The following is a 7,500-nucleotide window of genomic DNA, read 5'->3' as shown; positions in this document are numbered from 1 at the left end:
TAAACCAAGTCTAAACCAAGTCTAAACCAAGTCTAAACCAGGTAAACCAGGTCTAAACCAAAACAGGTCTAAACCAGGTCTAAACCAGGTCTAAACCAGGTCTAAACCAGGTCTAAAACCAGTCTAAAACCAGGTCTAAACCAGGTCTAAACCAGGTCTCCAGGTAAACCAGGTCTAAACCAGGTCTAAACAGGTCCAAACTGGTCTAAACCAAGGTCTAAACCCAGGTCTAAACCATGGTCTAAAAACCAAGGTCTAAACCAGGTCTAAACCAGGTCTAAACCAGGTCTAAACCAGGGTCTAAACCAGGTCTAAACCAGGTCTAAACAGGTCTAAACCAGGTCTAAACCAGGTCTAAACTCTAAGGGTCTAAACCAGGTCTAAACCAGGTCTAACCAGGTCTAAACCAGGTCTAAACCAGGTCTAAAAGGTCTGGTCTACCAGTCTAAACCAGGTCTAAACCAGGTCTAAACCAGTCTGGTCCTGGAGCCAAACCAGGTCCTAAACCAAAGGTTCTAAACCGGTAAGTCTAAACCAAGTCTACGTCTAAACCAAGTCTAAAAGGTCTAAACCAGGTCTAAACCCAAAAAGTCTGTCTTCCAGGTCTGAAAAGTGGTCCCTGGTCTCCTGGACTTAACTAAGACTAAACCAGGACTAGACCAGGACTAAATCAGGACTAAACCAGGTCCAAAACCAAGACTAAAGCAAGACTAAAGTAAGACTAAACCAGGTCTAAACCAGGTCTAAACCAGGTCTAAACCAGGTCTAAACCAGGTCTAAACTAGACCAGGACTAGACCAGGACTAGACCAGGACTAGACCAGGACTGGGGTGAAAGAGGAACGATGGTTCTTCTCTGGGTCAGTAGCAGCTGAAACACAAACAGACTTCCGGCTCAGGACCTAAAAACAGCTGAGGAAACCACAGAGAGACGCTCACAACGCCCACTTTAAACTCAAGGATATAAGTCACGCAGGAAAACATGGGAATAGAGCAGCTGTGAGAGAATTCAACATTAAAGGTTGTATAGAGGATTTTCCAAGGAACGTGAAATCCAGCGACTGTTTGTCCTTTTTCAAATGTTGCGCATGCGTGAAACCCCCCCCCCCCCCCCACAGCTCCTACGGAGAAACGCCTCCTCCCTCCTCCTCTTTACGCCAGAAACAGGTTTGTTTACAGCCGGTGAACTGCACATGACTCGTAAACAACTAACTACAGTGTTGGTTAGACAAGACGGAGAAGTGAGGAGCGGGTGTGCAGACATTTCGTTCGCGGACGAGAAGTGAGGAGCAGGGAGAAGAGTGGATCGGGCAGTGGGGACAGGAGCAGTAAGGGGAGCAGAGAAGGTTGCGCGGAGATTCAGTGCGAATGAACTAACTACAACACGCAGCAGCAGGTGGACTCTTTCTTTGCATTGAAAATGACGTTTTCAGACATAGGATATCACTTTCGTGTCCTGAAAAACATTTGTCTCCCTCTTGGAAATAAAGTAGGTTTTCATAATAAGCAGAAGTTTCCTGTCCAGGAGTAATTTGTGGACCAGTGGTTCAGTCTTTAGACCCTTCGTCTGCTTCAGTCGCGCCATCGCTGGAATGAATCTCCAAGAATCACCTTAGTTTGTCTTCGCTGCTTTTCCCCTTGTCTTCTTCTTTCACCTCAAAAACGGACTTTCTTTTGCGGTGAACTGCTCCTGGATTCTTGTCGCCATCGCAACAAACTTTGTGTGAACTGCGAGGAAGATATAGGTCAAAAAAAGCCTCTAAGAACTGTTGCGTTGGTGGAGTAAACAGCGTCTGTGCGTCTTGCGTCTGTGGACTGTGTGACAGTCGTACATAAACCACGTACCGGCGGCGCAGGCAAGTCAGTTACACTAGAAACGTAGGGAGTTTGATTGACAGCCTGTCAGCTCACAGATAACGAGGCAGTGTCTTTATCTATTGGCAAATGTTTAGCCCCACCACGTCCAGAGTTGATGAATTTTTATTCTCTTTTTTTTGGTCATCATAATTACAAGGCGACTGCATCTATAATCTATCACTGACAATTTGAAACTAAAAAAATCCTCCATACAAACTTTAATGAATGAATGGTACGGAAGTGGAGGAAGCGAACTAATTCAGTGCTTGCCATCGTTCCGGGTGGATTAACTAAAGAACTTCAGCCGCTAGATGTTGGTGTCAACAAGACGTTCAAAGTGAAAGTGCGAGCTACGTGGGAGCAGTGGATGAGAGAAGGTGAACACACATTCACCAAGACAGAGAGACAGCGGCGAGCGACTTCACACCAAAGCGCAACGGTGCGTAAGCGCAGCAGCACAGCACACGAGCAGCAGACGCGCAACTTTAGAACTCCATTTTAACCGGTCTGACAGTTCACACGGACAGTGTCATACGCACGTCCAACGAGCGCCTGACGCTGACGCGCTGCTCCAGAGGTTGGAGTTCTAATTTTGCAGCGTCTCCAAGGTTTTCAGCAGGGGAAAGACAGGAAATAAACACGCGGTGTCAAAATAAACTTCGGATGCCCTTTCAAAATAACTTAACCAAAGTCAAGACAGCGACGTAAACAACGAGCTGTGTCCAAGGAAAGGTTCATGATGGACAACGAAAAGTTAATCCTCGAAGTGAAGAAATATAACATAATTTATGATGTCAGACACCAATTCTTTAAGGACTCAGGACTAAGCCAGGACTAAACCAGAACCAGGACTCACTGTCGGAATGTGCTCGGAGGTCCTTCGCCCTGAGTGACCGCGGATGAAAGGACCGGTGCAGAGCTCGAGACGAGGAGGCACGTGAAGCGGTCGCTCTTTTCGGACACCTGCTCCCCGGGGCTCATGGTTCGCTATCTGTCTCTCTCTCCAAAATGAGTCCTGGTTTAGTCCTGGTTTAGTCCTGATGTAGTCCTGGTTTAGTCTTGACCCGCCCTTAAAATTCCAGAACGTTAAAACTCGCCTGTTTCAGGGACTATTTGCCCGTATCCATCGGTGCAGGACTCTGTATCAACATATAAACCTATCGGTCTTATTACCTGGACGGAGATTTTAATCACACTCATAATGTTTGTTAATTATAAGTGATTTCACCTTATTAAAGAAAAAAATAGAAAACTGAGGTGTTTAATGTTTGTGCTAATAGATTTAAACCTCATTAAACACAAATGCGTCGCAGTTGTACACTTAATTCATAATACACATTCTGACTTAATACACTTTAACATAAAATAAATGATAAAAAGCAAGTACAAAATGTGATGTCTGAAAACAGTGAGAAGATGTGCAGCTGCAGCAGGAGCGTCTCTGATGCTCTGATGTGATTGAAATTTTGAAATTTACGCTTACGCGCAGCTCCGCCTGCGTTAAGCGCTGCTGCAGCTCCTGGTGTGAATTCTGGGTAAAGCCACGATCTGCCAACGGTTCGTGGACGCCCGGGCTAAGGGTCAGGATCAACTGTGGTCCGAGCTTTCACCAAGACCAGAATCATCACTGAACTGAACTCCAGGGAACAGGAACCACACTGACTCGGATCATGACAGACGGAAGTGGACGTGTGGACGCAGGAATCACCCAACTGTTTGAACTATTATGAATTATTGTGAATACGAGAACAATTTTGCATCTCAGACAGGATTTTTTTGAACATTACAATTGAACAAAGTTGAGAGTTATTGTGAAGGTGTTAAATAAAGTTTGACTGACTTATCCAACTGTTGTGTTTCGTTTAATGCTCCTTATAGTCCGGTGCAGTTTATATGTGAAAAAAGTTCAAAAATAGACCAGTCAATGAAGCCTTATAATCCAGAGCGCCTATAGTGCAGAAAATACGGTAATTTGCATATAAATTGGACCCAAATATTTTGTCCAGATATTAGAGATGTAACAATAACCGAAATATGGTGATATCGTAGCGTCAAAGTTCTCACAATAACATCGTGGAGCATCACAATAAGTCGAATCCCAAGTCTCTTTGTTGAAATGAAGAGTTCTGGAGCAGCTAAAAACACGCAGAGGGAACTACACAGACCATGATCCTTTTAACTCTTAGTTCTTTGGATTAAATCTTGTCAAGGAATTTTAAGAGGAAAAAGAAGCAGATTAAAAGTTTTATTCACCTCCACAAAATATCACAATAAATATCGTATCGTGAGATCGTGAAAATATCGTACAGAGAGATTTGGATATTGTTCCATCTCTAATCATGAACCTCTCCAACGTATCGTGAGCTTTCACACGATAGTCCTGGTTTAGTCCTGGATTAGTCCTGGTTTAGTCCTGGATTAGTCCTGGTTTAGTCCTGGATTAGTCCTGGTTTAGTCCTGGATTAGTCCTGGTTTAGACCTGGTTTGGTCCTGGATTAGACCTGGTTTAGACCTGGTTTAGACCTGGTTTAGTCCTGGTTTAGTCCTGGTTTAGTCCTGGTCTAGTCCTGGTCTAGTCCTGGTCTAGTCCTGGTCTAGACCTGGTTTAGACCTGGTTTAGACCTGGTTTAGTCCTGGTTTGGTCCTGGTTTAGACCTGGTTCAGACCTAGTTTAGACCTAGTTTAGACCTGGTTTAGTCCTGGTCTAGTCCTGGTCTAGTCCTGGTCTAGTCCTAGTTTAATCCTAGTTTAGTCCTGGTTTAGTGCTGGTTGAGTCCTGATTCAGTCCTGGTTTAGTCCTGGTTTAGACCTGGTTTAGACCTGGTTTAGTCCTGGTTTAGTCCTGGTTTAGTGCTGGTTTAGACCTGGTTTAGTCCTGGTTTGGTCCTGGTTTAGACCTGGTTCAGACCTAGTTTAGACCTAGTTTAGACCTGGTTTAGTCCTGGTCTAGTCCTGGTCTAGTCCTGGTCTAGTCCTAGTTTAATCCTAGTTTAGTCCTGGTTTAGTGCTGGTTGAGTCCTGATTCAGTCCTGGTTTAGTCCTGGTTTAGTCCTGGTTTAGACCTGGTTTAGACCTGGTTTAGTCCTGGTTTAGTCCTGGTTTAGTGCTGGTTTAGACCTGGTTTAGACCTGGTTTAGTCCTGGTTTAGTCCTGGTTTAGTCCTGGTTTAGTCCTGGTTTAGTCCTGGTTTACCTGGTTTAGTCCTGGTTTAGTCCTGGTTTAGACCTGGTTTAGACCTGGTTTAGTCCTGGTTTAGTCCTGGGTTTAGTCCTGGTTGAGTCCTGGTTTAGTTCCTGGCTTTAGTCCTGGTTTAGACCTGGTTTAGTCTGGTTTAGTCCTGGTTTAGTCCTGGTTTAGTCCTGGTTTAGTGGTTTAGACCTGGTTTAGTCCTGGTTTAGTCCTGGTTTAGTCCTTGGTTTAGACCTGGTTTAGTCCTGGTTTAGTGGTTTAGTCCTGGTTTAGTCCTGGTTTAGACCTGGTTTAGACCTGGTTTGGTTTAGTTTAGTCCTGGTTTAGTCCTAGTTTAGTCCTGGTTTAGACCTGGTTTAGTCCTGGTTTAGTCCTGGTTTAGTGCCTGGTTTAGACCTGGTTTAGACCTGGTTTAGTCCTGGTTTGGTCCTGGTTTAGAACCTGGTTTCAGACCTAGTTTAGACCTAGTTTAGACCTGGTTTAGTCCTGGGTTAGTCCTGGTCTAGTCCTGGTCTAGTCCTAGTTTAATCCTAGTTTAGTCCTGGTTTAGTGCTGGTTGAGTCCTGAATTCAGTCCTGGTTTAGTCCTGGTTTAGTCCTGGTTTAGTACCTGGTTTAGACCTGGTTTAGTCCTGGTTTAGTCCTGGTTTAGTCCTGGTTTAGTGCTGGTTTAGACCTGGTTTAGACCTGGTTTAGTCCTGGTTTAGTCCTGGTTTAGTCCTGGTTGAGTCCTGGTTTAGACCTGGTTTAGTCCTGGTTTAGACCTGGTTTAGACCTGGTTTAGACCTGGTTTAGTCCTGGTTTAGTGGTTAGTCCTGGTTTAGTCCTGGTTTTAGGGTTTAGTCCTGGTTTAGACCTGGCTTGTCCTGGTTTAGACCTGGTTTAGACCTGGTTTAGACCTGTTTAGTCCTGGTTTAGTCCTGGTTTAGTCCTGGTTTAGTCCTGGTTTAGTCCTGGTTGAGTCCTGGTTTAGACCTGGTTTAGTCCTGGTTTAGACCTGGTTTAGACCTGGCTTAGTCCTGGTTTAGACCTGGTTTAGTCCTGGTTTAGACCTGGTTTAGACCTGGCTTAGTCCTGGTTTAGACCTGGTCTAGTCCTGGTTTAGTCCTGGTTTAGTCCTAGTTTAATCCTAGTTTAGTCCTGGTTTAGTGCTGGTTTAGTGCTGGTTTAGACCTGGTTTAGACCTGGCTTAGTCCTGGTTTAGACCTGGTTTAGTCCTGGTTTTTGTTCCATCTCTAATCATGAACCTCTCCACCGTATCGTGATCTTTCCCGCGATATCGCAATAAATATCGTATCGTATCGTGAGACTTGGATATCGTTCCACCTGTACCAGAGACGGAACCAAATGCAGAGTTTTAATCTAGAGAATCTAAAAAAAAAATAAAAAAATCTTTTCTAAACCAGCCTAGTGGAGCCTGGTCCAGACTCGTGCTTCTCACCGTACGGAGGGTTTGGATAGGACCTGGGAGAGATCACTGGATTACTCAAACATGCCTGGATGAGTGTAAAAGCTCCGGGCAGGTTTGCGCTGAGGCAACGTTAGAACACGACGCTCCAAAGTACATTTTACATAACACCAGAGACTCAGACGCTCACACTCCGGCGGCACAAACACTTTCAACATTCAGCGGTTTTTTCGTACAGTTCGCCGAGTGCAGTGAAGTTTACTATTAAAATGTAATCCCCTACAGATTACAGATTACATCCCCCAAAATGTAGTTTGTAACATAATCCATTAAATTACTTAAAGTGAGTAATGTAATCTGAATACTTTGGATTACTTGATATTGTCATGTTTTTTAAAACAACGTGAATGTACCAACCACATCCTGAACATTCCAAGAAACTGTTTGCTGTAAAGTAGCAAAGACGAGGAAATCTTAACTTAAGATGTTTAGTCCCGGTTTAGTCCTGGTTTAGTCCTGGTTTAGTCCCGGTTTAGTCCTAGTTAGTCCTAGTTAGTCCCAGTTTAGTCCTAGTTTTAGTCCTGGTTTTAGTCCTAGTTTAGTCCTGGTTTAGTCCTAGTTTAGTCCCGGTTTAGTCCTAGTTTAGTCCTGGTTTAGTCCTGGTTCAGTACTGGTTTAGTCCTGGTTCAGTACTGGTTTAGTCCTGGTTTAGTCCTGATTCAGTCCTGGTTTAGTCCTATTTTAGTCCTGGTTTAGTCCTGGTTTAGTCCTAGTTTAGTCCTAGTTTAGTCCGGGTTTAGTCCTGGTTTAGTCCTAGTTTAGTCCTAGTTTAGACCTGGTTTAGACCTAGTTTAGTCCTGCTTTAGTCCTGATTCAGTCCTGGTTTAGTCCTGGTTTAGTCCTGGTTTAGTCCTAGTTTAGTCCGGGTTTTAGTCCTAGTTTAGTCCTGGTTTAGACCTGGTTTAGACCTGTTTAGTCCTGTTTAGTCCTGGTTTAGTCCTGGTTTAGTCCTGGTTCAGTACTGGTTTAGTCCTAGTTTAGTCCTAGT

Source organism: Boleophthalmus pectinirostris, unplaced genomic scaffold, assembly GCF_026225935.1.
Source record: "Boleophthalmus pectinirostris isolate CB_2022bp ecotype Guang Dong unplaced genomic scaffold, ASM2622593v1 HiC_scaffold_19, whole genome shotgun sequence".
Taxonomy (NCBI): Eukaryota; Metazoa; Chordata; class Actinopteri; order Gobiiformes; family Gobiidae; genus Boleophthalmus; species Boleophthalmus pectinirostris.
The sequence above is the reverse complement of the archived record's forward strand: the minus strand, read 5'-3'. Positions refer to the sequence as shown.